This window comes from Panthera tigris, chromosome A3, assembly GCF_018350195.1.
Source record: "Panthera tigris isolate Pti1 chromosome A3, P.tigris_Pti1_mat1.1, whole genome shotgun sequence".
NCBI classification, from domain to species: domain Eukaryota; kingdom Metazoa; phylum Chordata; class Mammalia; order Carnivora; family Felidae; genus Panthera; species Panthera tigris.
This window is the reverse complement of record NC_056662.1, coordinates 75,673,803-75,692,146: the sequence shown is the minus strand read 5'-3', so window position 1 is coordinate 75,692,146 and position 18,344 is coordinate 75,673,803. Positions and strand designations below refer to the sequence as shown.

General features: G+C 39.3%; 1 pseudogene; it reads right to left on the bottom strand.

The window, feature by feature from the left end:
* Nucleotides 1-981: 981 nt before the first annotated feature.
* On the bottom strand, nt 982-16,935 carry LOC102948673 (annotated as a pseudogene).
* Nucleotides 16,936-18,344: the final 1,409 nt, after the last annotated feature.

The following is an 18,344-nucleotide window of genomic DNA, read 5'->3' as shown; positions in this document are numbered from 1 at the left end:
TAAAAATAAGTATCTGATTCCTTTCCCATGGCTGCGACAACATTCTGGGTAACAATGCTGGGTACAGAGAATCACAGAAAGTAGAAAGTCATAATTAAAATATGTATTTGTTCTGGTTCATTCTACTGGTACTCTCTTGCTTTCTTTTCCCCTTTAAGAGTCATTACATGCTTTCATTTTTCTAACCCAATTTTTTTAATATTTATTTTTGAGAGAGAGAGACAGAGAAACAAACAGCATGAGTGGGGGAGGGGCAGAGAGAGGGAGACGCAGACTCCAGAGCAGGCTCCAGGCTCTGAGCTGTCAGCACAGAGCCTGACACAGGGCTCAAACTCACAAACCACGAGGTCATGACCTGAGCTGAAGCCGATGCTTTACCAATTCAACCACCCAGGCGCCCCTATGCTTTCATTTTCAATGTCAAAAAAGCTGTATTTTTAACATTAAAACTCTAATTTTAACAAAATAAGAGGAAAAAAAAAAACCCAAAGTACAATCTACAGGGAAACCCATCTTGGTGCGCCGCCCCCACCCCCTACGGGGTTCTGGACCTGCATGCCCTGCGGCACTCCCAGTCACATATATGTACACACACGGGTGCATTCATGCACAGGCTGTGTGTGGGAGGGAGCTGGCTCAGGAGCAAGCATCAAAATAGTTTTAGAAATGACTGTCCTGCCTAGCACAGGCATTAGAGAAATATTCTTTGCAAAGGGAGGTGGGAAGAAGCATGTGTAGAGTAGGAGGTGGCATGGGCTGCCAGCCCCAGCTTTCCTCTCCCCGTGGCACCGGGCCTCCAGGGTACTCACTGCCTGTAAAAGGGGTCAGTCTGAATCTGCCCCAGAGGCTTTGGGCAGTCCTGAGTCCACACCCTGAAGTCAGGGTGGGCAGGTCCCACGGGAGCCCACAGACTAGCAGGTGTAGGTCCATGTGAAGGGCTAGGCAGGAGCCAGGGATGCTGGATCCCAGCTTCCAGCAGTCTCATGGTGGGCCGGTGGTTCTGATCTTCCTCATTCGATCAAGGTGGTTCAGGCTTGAGCCTTGTCTTAACACTAGGTTCCTCAGATTCTTTTCAGATTCCTCTGAGGAGCCCAGAACATTTTTCATGTCTTTTCATCTCCTGTTGTGTCCAGTGTGGCGTAGGCACAGTGTGGTGGCGGAGTTCATGGACATGCACAAGAGTATGGCCTCTTGATGTTTCTGGGGTGTCAGCTCCCTCCCTGCAGACAGTACCAGGACTCCCATCACAGCTTCATGGGGCCAGCATGATGCTCAGGGTCCCTTTGGCCTGGCTCAGCTTGGGTGAGTCTGGGAACCTGTAGCTGGCATGGGCTGCATTGGGCCGCTTGCTAATGTCCAGAGAGCTGAGCAGCTCTGGGATGTTCTGAGCACTTAAGGAAAAGCTTTCAAATTCCAACTGGGAACATCAGGTAAAAGCCCTGACTCTTGCATGTGAACACACAGGAGGAGATGACACTTATGTTCTCCTTCCGGATGCAGGAATAGTGGTTCTGGGGACACAGGCCATGCATAGAGAAGAACTAGATTCCACTTAGGTTGGTGAGGCAGGCCAGGCAGGTCTTAGCACAGTCCTTACAGGCCACACTGGCAAACAAAGCCAGTGCCATTTTGTGCAGGAGACAGCCTTGTCATCAGTTTGAACTTGATCTTGGCACTCACCGTCGGCATTGTGAACACCCTGAACTGCTCCGCACGTGCAGTGTGTGGGGCATGATCCCCCTTCAAGTCAGGTGCCTGCGCGGAATCCCACTAGGCCACTCAGGGCGCCGGCTGTGCGCGATCGATCGCGCATGTCAGGCACAGCGAAGCCACCACCAGCGTGTGCGTTAGTTGCACCTCCTTCCCTCCTCCTCCCACCTCTCCGGCGGTCCTCGCAGCGCGCACCCGCATTGCGCAGGTAAACATGGAGCCTGAAATCTGTGCCAAGCGGAGGTCGGTGGTGCGCTGCATATCCAAGGAACGTGTCAGCGAAGTAGAGGCAGCGCATGGTGCCGGAGAGGGAGTGGTCAGCCAGCAGGGCTTGATGGGGACTGCAGCGGCGTCATCACCAAGTCCCGGGGGCAGGCCTGTTCTGCGTGTGGGCCTCCTGCAACTTGCTGTTAGCAGTAGCTGCCGTTTCTCATCTGAGACGCAGCTCTTTTGAATTCATGGATGCGCAGGAAAGACTGGCGCTATTTCGCTTGGAGCACAGCCCCTTCATGGCCTGGAGCTTTTTTGGGGTGAAGGGTACGCGTGGCCAGCACAGGGCTCTTGCACTGGAGGTTGAAGAGACCATAGCCATGACTGGTGCCAAAGGCTACATGGCTCCCAGGTGGAGCATGACGGACGTGACGGCAGCTGGAGGTAGGCACTGAACCAGCACATGGGACCAGAAACGGGAGGGTGAGAGCTCAGCCCCTCGTAGCCCTTCCATGTGAAGCCCTGGCGGTCTCAGAGGAGGTCCATGCTGGCCATGCTGACCACCTGTTCCAACGGCACATCGTTAGTTCCAGCATCAGCACCTAGCCTGCAGTGCCCACCACCACCATCTGGGCCGTGTTCTTTTAGGGTGCCACTTTTTCCGCACCCAGCCTGGGATAGTGACTGTGGATGTCTAAGAAGCCCATCTTGCAGAATGGTGGCCCGTCGTCTTGTGAAGCCTGTTGGTGTGTATGCTGGGCCAATGGGCCACACTGTTGGCATGCTTGCGATCTGCCTGGAAGAGGCCAGTTGTGCTTAGCTTGCAGAGCAGCCACAGCACCACGGCTGGAGACATCCCAGAACACATTGCCGTCCTCACTGCAGGTCGGCAGCAGACCTCACCGTGATGGCTCCTGGGCCAGGTTTTGACCCCTGGTGATGGGGCCAGCTGAACGGCGCTGGAGGCCGGCTGTGGGCATGGCAGCCCACCAGAGCTCAGGATGCAGGCCCACAGTTTGGCGGGGACATTGGCGACATGGGCCAAGCAGGTAACAGCCAACGGGTAATCTCTGTCTTAATGCTGAGTGCTTACAGGAGGATAATTTTTCTAGATTTTAACTATACCATTTCTCAATACATGATTAAGTTGCCACAGTTGGCCATTAGTCTTTATTTGAAAGAGAAGCCAGGTACAAGAAAGGTGGAGTAATCAGAGTATTCAAGATGGAATCTACCTGAACTATTTGTACTATGAGACATGGCTTAGTTCATAACCAACTATATTTTATATCTACCAATTTCTAAGTCATTTTCTCATTAAAATAATGGTTTGACCAGGTGTACCTTAAAATGCCTTCAATCACTTCTGTGTTAATTTGAGAGTAGAGTTTTGGAAACCAGTGAGATTTAATTTTCAAATCCCATTCAGTTAAACCAGGGAGAGAAAAAAGGAGGGCAAATTGGAGTTTTTGGTTTTGCTTTTACATCTTATAATACAGTTAGGGCTTTTATGATTGAAGGGAAGTCATAACTACAGAAGAAAATTATGACAATTCCAACATTTAGTACATTAAAAGGTTTTAAGTACATTAGCAAAGTCTCCTCAGTAAATTTGGAAAGAATGGGGGGAGAAATGTTGCTATTTGTGTTTTATACCAATGTCAGCAGTATTAAATTAGTAAAGAATATATAAATATTAATATTATATATTGGGGAGCCCTGAGAATATTATATATATATATTAAATGCAAAAACACACACACACGCACACAGTACAAACACAGAATGAGAATAGCTTAGCATTCCCAGTTTTTAAACTTTCTCTTCATCATCAATGGTTCCCTTTAAGGAAGTTTTTCAGGTAAGCATCCTAGAATGTTCTGTTTCCCACCTCATTTATCATTAAGTGATCATGTTTTATTTTTTGTCTCAACTGTGTAATGTTAAGGGGTTGATGGTCTAGTATATACACAAACTGATGAGAAGAGCTAGAGAAGATACCAGGAGGCTCATGATGAAACCTTTCTTAATGACATTTCCCTTATGAACACAGCTTGTCTGCAAGCTGTTACAGAATTGAGAGTGTATCACCAAATGGAAGTTTGAAATTGACCCCCCCACACACACACGCGTGCGTTCGCGCGCGCGTGCGCACACACACACACACACACACACACACACACACATCACAGGTGCAAAAATTCTGCATAGAGTTGACATTTGTCGTCTACTTTGGTTCCTAGACTGTCACTAACCTCACCAATGAGCAAACATAAGTACATCTGCTTTCTAAGAAAGTTCCCAATGAATTACAAATACTACACTATAATTTCCAAGTTAGTGTGATAATTCATAAACATTAGCATTGCTCCCAAACTATGCTGAGTAGGCAAAATAAATCATGAGTCACAAAATATTTGCTCCAAAGCCAAGCCCATCGTTCACATGAACGATTTTCAGAAATGATGCAGACAGACTTATGAACAACACTTGCTTATTTTTAGAACTTTTCCTGCCATTTGAGACTATTCTTCAGCTTTAGGTTAAAGTCCTACAGTGAACTGAACACAAAGCTTAGAGATCAACAAATGTAAATTAAGATAAATGATTATATTTCCAGTTAATATGTTGGAAGAGCATACTGAAGGAAATTTTACATTACTTAATTTTCTGAGCTCCAATTTTTGTTTTCTCATATATCCCAATACAGACACAGACACAAGTACACCCACTAGTACACACATGTCTTGACTTCTCTAAAAATGGGTTGACATTCTGGATTCAGTGATTTTCGGTGGTATAACCCAAACTTTCTCAATTAGGAATTTTAAGTGTATCTTCTAGGATCTCCGTTCATTCCTGTCAGATTTCCTTCTGTATAGGCATAGGTTTCCTCTGATAGTCAGGATCACCATTAACATATTTGCGATCAGGTAGATGTCAACATGTTTTAACTTTTATTTTTTAACAGCAAAACAGCCCAGATTTTCTTTGTAATTTATTTTTGGTATCAGTATCATTCCATTTTCTCCATGCTGCCCTTTTGAAGTACATTTAAATCTTCCTTAAAATATAGTGAGCACTCTTCTAGAGAATGCCTGACTTTATTTTAGTTCCTTTGATTTGCAATGCATAGCTTTAGCAATACATCTCAACATATTATTTGTTTTCATCACTGAAGCTCTTTGTTGCAAAGAGTTCTCAGAAGTTTGCTTTTTAGGACAACTTCCTAGACTATAAGGTTTCTACTTAGAACTCCTTGCCTTCTGACTGGTGTAATTTACATGCAATTTAAATTTTCTTGATTTTATTACATTAGGGAATGGCCTGACATGATTCTACGTTTTCAAACTTGTGTATACTTAATGCATTAAGGGAAAAAAAATGCAAATTCAAACTAGAGGCTCAGGACCAAATAGGGAGCAGGGCATTGGCAGAATCTTGTGTGGTGTTAGCAGTGGTAGTTGGGGCATGGGGTTAGGCAGTGTTGCCAAAGGACATCTCATATCAAAAAGCAAGTCCGCTGATAATTTTACAGTGACTATTGCATGGATGCTGCTCTAAATGCTTCTTTATTCTTTCCCAATTAAGTTCGTATCCAGTCCAGCGGAAGAATAGATGTTGATTTTCTTGGGGAGCCCTGAGAATGCCAGAACAGATGCCAGGTGGTAGTGGAGTTTAGATTCCACTTCTGTAAGGATGACATAACTTGGTTACTTCCTTGCAAGTGATCCATTAGGTAACGTGTCTTATAAATCTCTCATCAGCAGGGATAATTTTAAAGAAAACAATGGTAGGAGTAAATGTGACGCCCTCACTGACAGGTGTTTTGACCACAAAACCACTTCTTAATTCTCCAGATGATGTATTTCTATGTGTGTGTGTGTTGTACCGGTATTCAGTTCTGTGCTCTGTGCTAATTTAGTGTAATACACAATCTTGGAAATGATTTCTTTCCTTCCAAGATCCGAGGCATTACTGTGAATAATTAAAAAAGCAGGGCTCTGCCTTATTGGTAGCATCTTTCCAACTTGAAAGAATCCCATTTGTTGGCACTGTTGTGGTCATGCCTGACCTTTCACCCAGTTTGAGGGCTTGTTTGCCAGCGTCTGCCTAGTATGGCTCTACACTCTAACCACCCGCTTTCCTCGTTGAAATGTTTCCTGACAATGTAAATGTAATATTAAATGTGCATGCGGTTCCTCACCATGTTCCTCCTTTGTGCCAATTATGTATCTTGATTTAGTCTTTTGTGTCTATTTTTTCCTAACTTACACAGACTTTTTTCTCTAGCAAAACTGAATATGTACAGCAACAGCTAGTGTCCTGCCCCAAATGTTCTCTCCCCTGTCTATCAAGGTGTGAGTTTAGTGCTAGACTTTTCCTTTTGTATCCTGCTTAGAAATTCTGTGACATCCATTGTTTGTATTATTTCCAGAAAGTGCCCAATAAATATCTGAAGAATTGAAATATGTTTTCTCCCATTAAAATATAAGCCCCCTGGGGACAGGAACGGTGCCTTGGTGTAATTTGCAATGTACATAAGGTATTAGACATTTTTAAAACATATTTTCTGATTCACAGATTGTTTGATAAATTTGATAACTTCTTCCTGAGTTTTCTTTTTTTTTTTTAAAGAAAGGTCAGATTTTTGATTTGTCCAAATCTTGCAGTTCTTCTGTTTCAGATAGTAGTTCCTCAAAGGAACTCAGCTGTTTCCCTACTAGGTCACTCTCCAGTTTCTGGTTCCTATTGGCTTTGCTGTGTATATCTTGTAGGGGAAAAAAAGGCATTTGTCCAGCCTGCTGCTTTGTAGAAAGAACTGAAAGGGCAATAATGTGGCATTTGTTAGATGTTAAAAAATGGAAGGAAGGGGAGGCTTTTAATTGTATGGGAAATTTAATTAGATTTAGACTAATTAAATTCATTTTTTATATTAACATGTTCACAAATATTATTGCATCTCGTTAGATTTCATTCTTCTAGCCTTACTGAACAATATTCAGTAGTAGTTTCAGATTACAATAAGTTCATTATGAAGATAAGGTGGAATTAGTGTAGGAAGCTCAGCTGGTTGAAGGGGTCTGTACTTTAATTACTGCACAGGGCGTGCATATTAATTACAACACAAGTGATATTTACTGTACCTCAGGAACATATGACAGGGTAGAGATACTGACAGCACCAGCTAATAAACTCAGTATGATAATGAGGAGAAAAGACCATAAAAATAGAAGGAAATAAAATTATTCATAAAGTATATTGATCCCAAAGTAAAGACATTAAGCTCTGATGAAGGGCAACAAAAGGGAAGCTCCTCACTTTATCAAACAAATAACCAAAGTAGAGAAATGTTAGCAGGGAGACAGATTGTGATTATACTGGTCACATGATCACACTCCAGAGAGTACACGGGAGCCATAACATGGGAGATTTTTAATAAATCAGCAGAAAGCCATACTGTCACCTGCAGGAACCGAGGTCGCGGTGGCTAAGGACAGCCCCGTAGAGAAGTCAAACATGCTGTGGTGTAAACTGGAAGGAACCACACGCATACAAAATCTGGTTCGGGAGCCACTGTCCCCTCTGGAAAAACGAGGGCACACCTAAGAATACTGCAGGAGTTACTCTCAATGGCAACTCCGGGGGCCATCACCCACTTTTCCCTGTTATTAGAAATCACCAGCTCTGATTCCGAGATGACAAAAGGGAACAGTTGGGGGTTGGTTAGATAATTTTTCTCAGAAAATGCTCAGTTATGGTGTGATCCTTTCTAAATCTACACAACTCAAAGGAAAGTTCACAAATTTTGGCTTCAAGTGATTAAATATGAGATTTGTTTTGTTTTGATTTTACATGGGCCTTGCAAAGAAATGGTCGTTTTTTAAAAAACAATTATTTGATCAACTTCTAACAGTTACAAACAAGCTCATTTTCGGGGGAAAAAAACCCTGGCTAAAGTGCTAATTCTTAATTTACATCAAATAATTACTGTAGTCAGGTGTTTGCTAAGTATTTGTTATTTTTAAGCTTATTACCCAAAATCTGCCACAAATTGTGCTCAGAGTTGAGTTATTATCGATAGAAAGTACATCAGTTAGCTGTTTATTTTAAAACATAGAATAATGATGTTGACCAAACTCTTACAATCGCTTTAAGTTAATTTTAGGAGGAAAACATGTTGTGGGTGTATATACAAATAGCGATTTTAATATATAGTGCAAATATGTGATGTATATATGTACAAATGACTTTAATCTGTATATAATATCATATGTATTTCTGGTTAAAGTACCTAAAAAATAATAGTAAATCTAGATAGTGCATAATCTGGCCCTGTATTTTGGTAACAGTTAGAGGTGTCTGGAAACAAAAAACAAAAGGAAAGATTATTCGTTTTGGTTGAAATCTATAAAATCATGAATTGAAAGGGTTAGATGTCAAATTACAGAATGACATTATGGCAAATCTCACTTTGCAACTTGGGCAAGACAAATAATATGTATAACCAACTCACTCTGAACTGAATTATTTTAATGTACGCATCCTGGAGCCGAAGTGAAGACAGCCCTGGACTCCATCATGAAATGGGGGTGCCATGCCTGGTTTGCTGTGCCTCCCTCTGCCCTTCTCAGTGCCTTACTCTATGTATCCCAGTATTCCAATGTTTTCATGCTAGCCTTTCTTTCCTCTGGTAGAGGGGTTGTTTCATTCATATTAAGGTGAAATATTTCCAGGGAATATTTTTAAGAGAACATTGTTTCATGAAAGCTTATGTTGTAACTTGACCATTAACGAAGTACTTCTGTATGAGCAGGGGATCTATCTGAAATTACTCAAGTGTATCAAATAGTTATGAACACAACCCATATGAAAGGCCAGGCATAATCAGAATGTGGGAAAAAGTGGTAATTCAAGTTTTATAATCGGTACTGTTGTGAACTGGGTTATTTGCATCAATACCTGTGTGATATTACAATGTTAAGACTCAAGGCTGTAGGATTGTATAGTACCAGGAACATGGTGGGTAGATGTTAGATGAATATTTACTGAATGAATGAATAAACAAATGATTCAGTTACTGAATGAATGATTGATTGAAGGAGTCCTCCTCAGGTGGTGTTTCCTTAATTCTTGAAAGGTACCGGTGGTGTTTCTGTTGTATCTGGTGAACTGGCTACTCTCTGTAACTCTGGCATTTTCCTTTTTGTACTGGCAGTCCCTAACCACGGTATCTCTCTCACCACCTGAAATGTAAGTGCTGGCCGGAGTGGATGACCACTGTCAAGTGGGTGGGCTCTTGCTCTGTGTTTGGAAGCAGAGGGTATAGGTGATAATGGGAGATTGATGCACTTGTGTTGAAATCTGGAGCATGAAGTCATCTGTAGCTTACCCATTGTGAAGCTCAAACAGTTTTATGATAAACATGAATGGCTTTAGCAGACTTTCAGTTATCAAGATGTTGATTATGGGTTTTTATTTTGTCCAAAATATCCTGATATTTGGGAAGAAAAGAATGGTTTAGGTGCAGACCAATTATATGTATAAATGGGAACTTGCAAGCCTATGACCCCTATCCACTTGGATTAGTGTTAAGGAATTAGAACACAATAGAGACAGAATAGATGGAAAACTTATTTAAAATTTAGAGAATAATTCTGATTCTCTGTTAGTGTTTCATGGGTTTCTGTTAGGAGTTTGCTTCTCTTTGTCAGAGTTTTAAATGTTTCCTGTTAGTATTATTTTTCCTTGTTCCTCTTACAAGGTGCCTGCTGTCCTTGTGCCATCATTTGCCCTAAGCTTCTTCCCTTTTCTCGTATTCGCTGCTTCAATGATCTATAGTTCATTGTTCACCATTATTTTTCATCCTCCTCCCATCCAATTTGGTTCTGATATTTATTTCTGCAAACATTACTTTCTGTCTTCTGTGTCTCTATTTAATGGCTAATTTGACATTCAGGAGCTTCTCTTCTCTCTTCAGCAGAGGAAGAGTTGAGTTTGTTGAGAAACTAGTTTGGGGATATCTATTAATGTTGACTTAAGAAAGAAGGGAAGTCCTAAGCTTCCTTTATTTCTGCTTTGAATAATGAGGAGGCAGAGAATATTTGATGTAGATATTAAATAGAGACAAGAATTCTGATGCTCAACATGTTGTAGAAAACAGGATTTAGGAATTACAATATCACTGAGACAAAATAGGTTGTATCATCTAAAGATTGGGGTAACTAGTTCATATCATCAATTAAGAAAATCATTATTTTTACATTTGGAATAAGTATGTGGTCAATCTTGCTGCACTGTGTTGCTTGAAATTAAAATTTTAATGTTAAACAAAATAGATGACCTTTTAAAATATAATACAGTTGACCCAATATGCCCAATATGCTTTGTAATCACTACAGTCAGAGGGAGCCACAAAATTCTTGTGTTTCAACCACACAGAAACTCTTGTTAATTGTCACTGCAGTGAAGCAAAACTTCTAGAATGTCCCCAAAGCTTTTGAACCCCAGTGCAGAGTTTAATTTCTTGAAGCAGCTCAAGCTCCAAGTAATTTCATAAAGTTTTAGAAGGTTAAGTTTCTGTCATAAACAAATTTATGTTTGTGGATGTTGATAATTAGAAAAAAGTATTTTGTGAAAATCTGAGGAAGTAAGATTGAATAGATAATTAAAAATTGCAACATTCTAATCAATAAAAAAGATGGATATGATTGTTCTTGCCATTCTATTTCTTGGACCTTGTAAATCTTCATAAATCCTTTTCCTTTCTTTTTTTTTTAAGATCATGTTGTATATTCATCACCACAAAGTGGAAGTCATAGTTAAGGTTTTCTGAAAGTCTTAGATTGTATAGCTCCTATAGTGTGCTAAAATAGTAATTCATTGAGAAACCTCAAAAGTGTGTCATAGAATAGTATTAACAGGAATAAAAGAACAGAAAAGGCAACCCGTGATGGAAAATTCACAGATCTGTTAGAAATTGTCAAATTGATCAGCATCACTAGGAACTATTGAGAGGAGCAAAGGTGATGTGCTTATTATTTGATTTAACAACAACAAATATCAAAACAAAAATGTTTGATTTCTTTTGGGAAGGATCATTTTTCCATTTACCTTTTCTGAAACAATCCCCACCCTCTGTTCCCCTGTTCCTGTTACAATTAGTCATTACCTACTGTTGCTTATGATTTGTTGGCAGTCTCTGACTGCAATCTGTTGCTCTGTGACAGATCAATTCTTTTAGCCTACAGACTCATTCTTGAATTCAGCCAAAATGAAAAAAAAAATACATGTACATATATATATATATATATATATATATATATATATATATGTAAAAGTCTAAGTCACATTGCTTTGGCTAATGTGGCAGATCATTCTTTTAAAGGGGTGCCCTTAAAGGGAGATCATTAATGAATCCTGCACATATATAAAGGGAGTGAATGACATTGACTCCCTATGCAGAACAGGTTCAGAGTCCATATGTATAGACTGCGGAATTTGAAGTATGTTCATTTACCATCGTCACTTTTAAAGGAGACAATTTCAGAGCAATATTTTAGTTAGAGGAGTTGCTTCTGAGCCTACTGAAGAGAATTTGTAGAAATCCTGTTGTTTATACCCACACACATATAGATGTATACACACACCACTGAGTTTAAATAATCCCAGTAAGATTCATATTGCTCAAGTTTTTCAGCAAAAGAAATTATAGTTTTCTTGCAATCAATTTAACAGTCAGAGCTTTGGTGTAGCAAAATATATGCTTCGTAGCCCTTCAAAATTTACGCAGTTTGTACATATAGATATATGCTGTATATATTTTGAAGTGATACGTATGTTGAAATTTTTCCTCACTTAAAACCATGCTGCATAATTGATTGGAAGAGTTACTCTCATCACAGTCTATTTTTGCAGCAAAGCAGAGGCTATTTGAGATGCTTGTAGTTTTTTTTTTTCTTAAATGCTTTACTTTAATGCAAGGAAGGGAAAAACTAGTCATTATATAGCAAGATATTATTCATTGTTGGTTTGTTCTGAATGATGCTGAATTAAGTAACATTACTGCCTAACAAGAAAAATATGTTAAAAACCATTTTATCCATTAACTTTTGGTGTCACTGTTGTCGGACTCAGCAAGACCCTCTTTGGTGAGACACACATACACAGACTAGTCACTCACATACTCATTGTCCTTTAAAAAATATGTAATCCCTTAAGTTTGCTACCTTACAGACCCGAGGAACAGCTTGCTTCTCAACATTTCTATACGATAAGGTCGCCTCAATCACAAGGCCAGAGCTGCCAAATTAAGAAAATTGGTGGGCTATCAAGGAAAGTAGTATTGAACCAAAAGGCAGATGTTTCACTGTATGTTATACATTGGTGAAACACCCTCGGTCTGTCAGCATGCATTTTCTAAAAGCATACACTAGCCACTGTCTTGGTTCCTGTTTTCATTTTGAGTTTGTAAAGGGCCCTCCTTGTTTGGCTCCTGGAAATCTACCAACTTTTCTTGCTCTAAAAATAAGACAAGGTATTCATTCACTAGAAATTACTCTAACCACTTGAGAAACACCTTACAATTTTTTCAAGCTCAATTTGGAAGGAGGCTGTAGGTATTAGGGCCATGATGCAACTTCACAAATAAATCCATGACGGGTGAAGCAGAATATAAACAGCATATTAATATACACAAGTCACAGGGTCTAGGAAATAGTATGGGTAGGATCGGGTTGCAAAATGCTTGCATTTTTAATCTAATTATTCTTTTCACTAATTCCTTCTATGAAGAAATGGAAGAGTCCTTAAACATACAAATGTGGAAATTGAGGACTGAACACATTACTTCAGGTAAACAAGGGATACAGGAAGGGACAGCTCTTTTATACTTCGTTTTGCACTATTTGGTTGCATTTGACTGTGTTTGTACTCATGTAGGATAATCTTTTTCAAAGATTATAAGAATTATTTTACAATTAAACTTTTTAGATAATTTTTACAGAAAAATGACTTAAACAAATATACTAATTCATTGAAACATTACCTAAGATTAAAGTTTACTTTTAACATGATATCATTGTACATAGATTCTAAAGACTATCACATTGTTTGGATTTTACTATATTTGAATAAATAGCAGAAAACACACAGAAACTAATTGAAACATATTCCTTTGTTCTGGTAAATTACTACACATGCCTCTAGCTGCCTAGTATCTGAGGTTCTGTAAAAGGAGATTTTTATTTTATTTTTATTTTTTTTGCCCTCCCAGTGTGTTTTATCCACCATTTAAAAACACATTTGAAATATATTGCAATTGCGTGAGAAGTGACATAAATACATTTGGTGATTAATATTTATTTGATCAACTGTGAGTGCAACAATATGACTTCTAATTTGAAACCACACAAGCTTCCTTTTCAGCAATCCTGCCTTTCAAAGCCTTTCATTTGCTATATCCCAGGCTGATCTTGGAAAGAGAATCTGTTCGATGTACTTTTCCCTACTCCTTTTCCAACTTGAAACAGGAGAGTGGGCATTTGGCTGTATTTCCAGGTGTGCCATATTGGAACTTATGTAACACGCGAAGGAATGGGGAAACTCTTAGGCTCTAGACCTGTGGATGATTCCTGAGAGCTTGGCCTGTTGAAACATGCTCCAGGGTGTATGGATTGGAAGGTCTATGCATACATTATCTGCCATATCTAGACATGCTCACACACATTTTGTAAAACGCCAGAGTTGATGTCTGGAAAACTTCTCCCAATGTTAACTAAAGATCCTGTTCTATTTCGTATTATTATTCCTATTGTTTTATTTCCATCCCCTGTGCTCGTGGTGTCTTTTGTGGCACTTCAGCTGTGATGAGATGGGCGCGTGAGCAGCTTCCTCCAGAATTGGCGCCAGCTGGTTTGGAAGACTGGCAAACCTTCAACTTCTCCCTCGATCCACCACGTTAGAGATTGACTTTATTATCTGCTATAGTTCCATGCCATCCATGCCCAGTTTCCAGTGGCCCAGAATGCAGGCATGTAACAGGCCTGTTCACTATCGTACTTATTCTGATTTAGTCATAACCTCAGGAATTGCCTTTTAACAACTCCCCCAAAAAAAAAAAAGTGAGGGTCATCCACTTCTAATGCTGGAAACCCTGTGATAATCTGTTCCATGCATTCAAATGAAAATATGACTTCTTGGCAGAGAATAGCATTATAATGTAAAATCCCATATGCTGTTATACAGTATGTTGCAATCTGTTTTACGGCTGCCTCTATTCTAACGAGTGAATACTGCCAATAAAGCAATTGAAGATAACACTAATTGCTTATTTCTGTGATCCATAATTTTTATGGCTGCCTTATAGCTCTTTAGTCAAATAGATGCTTTTTGGCCTTTAAGATCTAGAACTCGTGTACGGTAGCAATTGAAACTGGAAATGTACATGCTGGCCTGAGAGACTTTTCTGTACTTGATGAATAGGATGCAGCAGAGAAAAAAATGGAAAGTTGTGAAAGAAAATAGACATCTTCAATCGGCTCTAACAGGTAACCACTAGATTTTATCAATATTTAGGTGACTTTAAAGAAATACATAAATACGTGGCTATATTCGGTTGTCAGGTTTTCTTTGGCTTCACGCATTTTGGGGCCTTTTGGACACAAAAGCGACCACGGAAGACACGGTGGTGTGTGAACACAGCTGGTTGGAGACAAGGCTCTGTGCTCCATCCTGGGTTTTCCACACTCTGGCAATAGGACTCGAGACAGTGATTCAACTCTTCTGAGTGTCGGTTCCTCTCAGAAATGCTCTGGTGACTAAAAGGCTGGGAATACACCGCTGCCCATAAAGTACTCTACCCATGTGTGTGGTTGTGCTGGGTCCCTGTTTGGGGCCATCACGACATGCTTTTTCATGAATACTGTCATAGAAACCCCAAATTATGCAGCGTTTGTCCAAGGATTTATCCAGTTCTTTGCTACTCAGAGTGTAGCCTGTGGATCAGGAGTGCTGGCGTCACCTGGAAGTTTGGTAGAAATGTAGAATTGCTGGCCCTCCCCCAGGCCTGATGTTAAGACTCTTCCTTTGATCAAAATCCCCAGGTGATTAGTATGCACACTACAGACCAATACAGTCTAACGTACCTTATGGATGAGAAAGTGGAGATTCAAAGGCAAGGTGAAGTGATTCGTAAGAGGCCACGTAGTATGTTCAGAGCTAAACCACGTTGAGAGCCTGGGGCTTCGCCTCTGTGTTTAATCCATGCTGCCTCCACCTTAAAATAGCGAAGGTTTAATTTTATTGTGTGGCAGATTTCAGATTAACTACATAGGCTCAAAAGTGGGCAACATATTTGTAGCTTAAAATATTGTAAGTCGGGAAAGCCATCTGTTTCTGCTTTATTTGGTCAGATAGTGAAAATACAAATCAAAGCAAACAATAGGTTGTATTACTGAGCTTAAGTTACATATGAAAAATGTCTAGAATACCCATAGATTTCTACTCATGGAGCTCTGTAGATATGTTCTCAATTGAAGAATTTAAGAATATGGTCTGAAATTCAGACAAAGTACATGTGCAAAGATCATAAGGTCCTAGTATTCCATTTTTCTATTTTGTATCCAGCTTTCTAGCTACTATAATTTCTTTGATAAGAAAAATAGATACTTATGTTTAAGTAGGCATTTATTTTTCCTATTCCAACAGAAATATATGTGCTATGTTCAAATAGAGGTTGCAGAAAAATCAGCTAATTTTGCAAATAACTGAAAAATGTTTATAATTCCTGATGAGATATATACATTATATAAGCAGTTCTGAGAAATACCACTATATTAGCTTAACCATTATACATATATGTAATAATTATAATAATTTTATATATAATAGTATATATATACACATATATACTATATATACATATATATATACTATTATATATGCTACTCTGCATGCTGCCAGTATGTTATTGGACACACTGGCAATGTTTTTCACATGTACTAAGAGCTGAGCATTGCAAACCAATATAACTTATTATCCCATTTAATCTTCACTACAAATCTGCAGGGGTACTACTATTATCCTCATTTTATAAATGAAATGATGAACCTCCAGTAAAGAACTTGCCCAAGGACACACAGCCAGCGAGATGAAACTGACTGAGGAATGAGGAGTTTAAATGTATCTTCCAAATTAATGTTGTGACTGGTAAAACTTTTGAGTCCCAATTTCTTAAATTCTGATTTAATTAGATCTTTTCTCTCCATGTGAATTTCTACCTTAATTTCATGCAGTGAGGCTGGGACGGTGTTAACCTTTTCTGCCTTTTGCACCAAGCACCTGGTTAGGTGAACCAGCTGATGTCCTGTGTCTAAGGAGTCTGGGGCTGGCGTTGTCTGTAGCCAGGGAAGGAAGGAGTCTTAAATACCCTACTGTTATCTCCATGGTCAGAAACTGCTTCCCCCCAAATGCTGAGTCTAGGTTCTTGGTTCTTCAGCTCTTACTCTCTAGTACTGAGATTGACAAACAAAGGTAGCCAGGGAAGGAAGGAGTCTTAAATACCCTACTGTTATCTCCATGGTCAGAAACTGCTTCCCCCCAAATGCTGAGTCTAGGTTCTTGGTTCTTCAGCTCTTACTCTCTAGTACTGAGATTGACAAACAAAGGTTGTAATAAAAATGCCAACATACTTGCGAATATTCTTAATGAAATCAGTGGCACAGGCTTTCACAGAGAAATGGATACGGAAGAAAGAAGGAGACAGGGCTACCCAAAATGGTTCTCGATACAGCTGTGGGAGCCTTGTGACCTAAGGTTAAAAGCTCAAGAGAAACATGTGAGAGAAAAAGAAGGTGCAAGACGGAGGAGGACTGATACTAGTAATTGCAGAGATAGTCTAGAATAGCGATTAATAAGCAAATGGCAAAGGAACCGATCTGGAAAAGGAAGAAAACACTCACACACAAGCAAACGTATAAAGCTCACCCTCATTTTATATGACACGTTTGGCTCCATGCTGATAGTCCACGTGTAGAATCTCCAAAAGCTGTACCTTGCCAAATGTTAACTGTTAGCATGTGCCGAAACCTCATTATGTATGAAGGGATATGATCAGAAGAGAGGACTGTTGCAACCAGCTGTAACCTATAGCATTCAAATAACTATCTTGGTGTAAGAGACAAACACTGATTACTTAATTCCAACACTTTATAATGCTTCATGGGGAAAAAAAGACAGTTTTCCTTGCACTTGTTATTTTCTTTTATATTAGATGACTAGGTTCTACATTATCTTAGAGTATCCTGGTTTGACTACCTAATTTTTTTCTTTAAATACTGGATAAAGGATCAATTTAAATATCTCTAGCCTACCAACGTGGTGTCACTTGGATATATTGCAGTATTTATGATACCCTATGATTAATGGGATTTTTCAGAGAAAAAGAAAGAGATCATCTCTTGAATGTAAAAAAAAAAAAAGTAACATATCACAAAATTCTGATTTCTTAGATGAAAACTCATGCCATGTGCAACCTATCAAGATTATAGAAATAGAATGATCCACTATTATTTCTTCTCTAAATCCTGGTTAATTTTTTTTTTTGAAACTTTCTGCTTTACTTTAGAAGTGGGACTAGCATTGCCTTCTTGGGCTCTGATCAGTTTGATTTTTCAGCTACACCAAGGGGCTTTTATTTCACCTCTTTGTGAAATTGGCTGGTTTCCTAAAGTTATTCTTCTATTATAATTTAACACAGTAAGAAGAGAGTAGGAAAAAAAAGAGAGATCTAATATGGTATTATTTTATTACTACATAAAACTCCATTGTCAGAACGGAAAATACAGGAAAGGCTCTACACACAGATGGCTAAAAAGTTAAAGCCGAGTAAATGATCAGAGAGAGAGAAAAACAGAATCGTATTACAGTCTATGTTCCTCGGTATTATTTTGTATGCATGTCTTTGAATTTGAAATTCAAATAAGGCTTTTTATATATATATATACATAATTGAAAACAATTTTTTGATAAACAAGCAGACCAGATATCCAAACAAGAAAACGCTGCTCTGCCCTCTTTCCATTTAATCACAGAAGCCCTTGCCTTACCTTATATTATAGGAATGGAATTGTAGGGATTAATATGAACAAACTTAACCCTTTTTAACTTACCCTCACGTAGTGTTTTCAGCTTACATGCCACGGGAAATCTGGGCAGGGCGGGGTAGAGGGGGATAGGAAGGGTGCAGAGGGAAGGAGGATGTGAGGGGAGAGGAATAATAGAAACCTTTTTAATATATTGATGCGAAATGAAAAGTAATTCAGAAATGCAATTTAGTGATGACCTCTCCTTTGGGTAGTTATGAAAAACAGCCTTGTTTTCTTTTATAAAGAAATGCTGGCATGCTTGACTTTAGTGAATCAAGA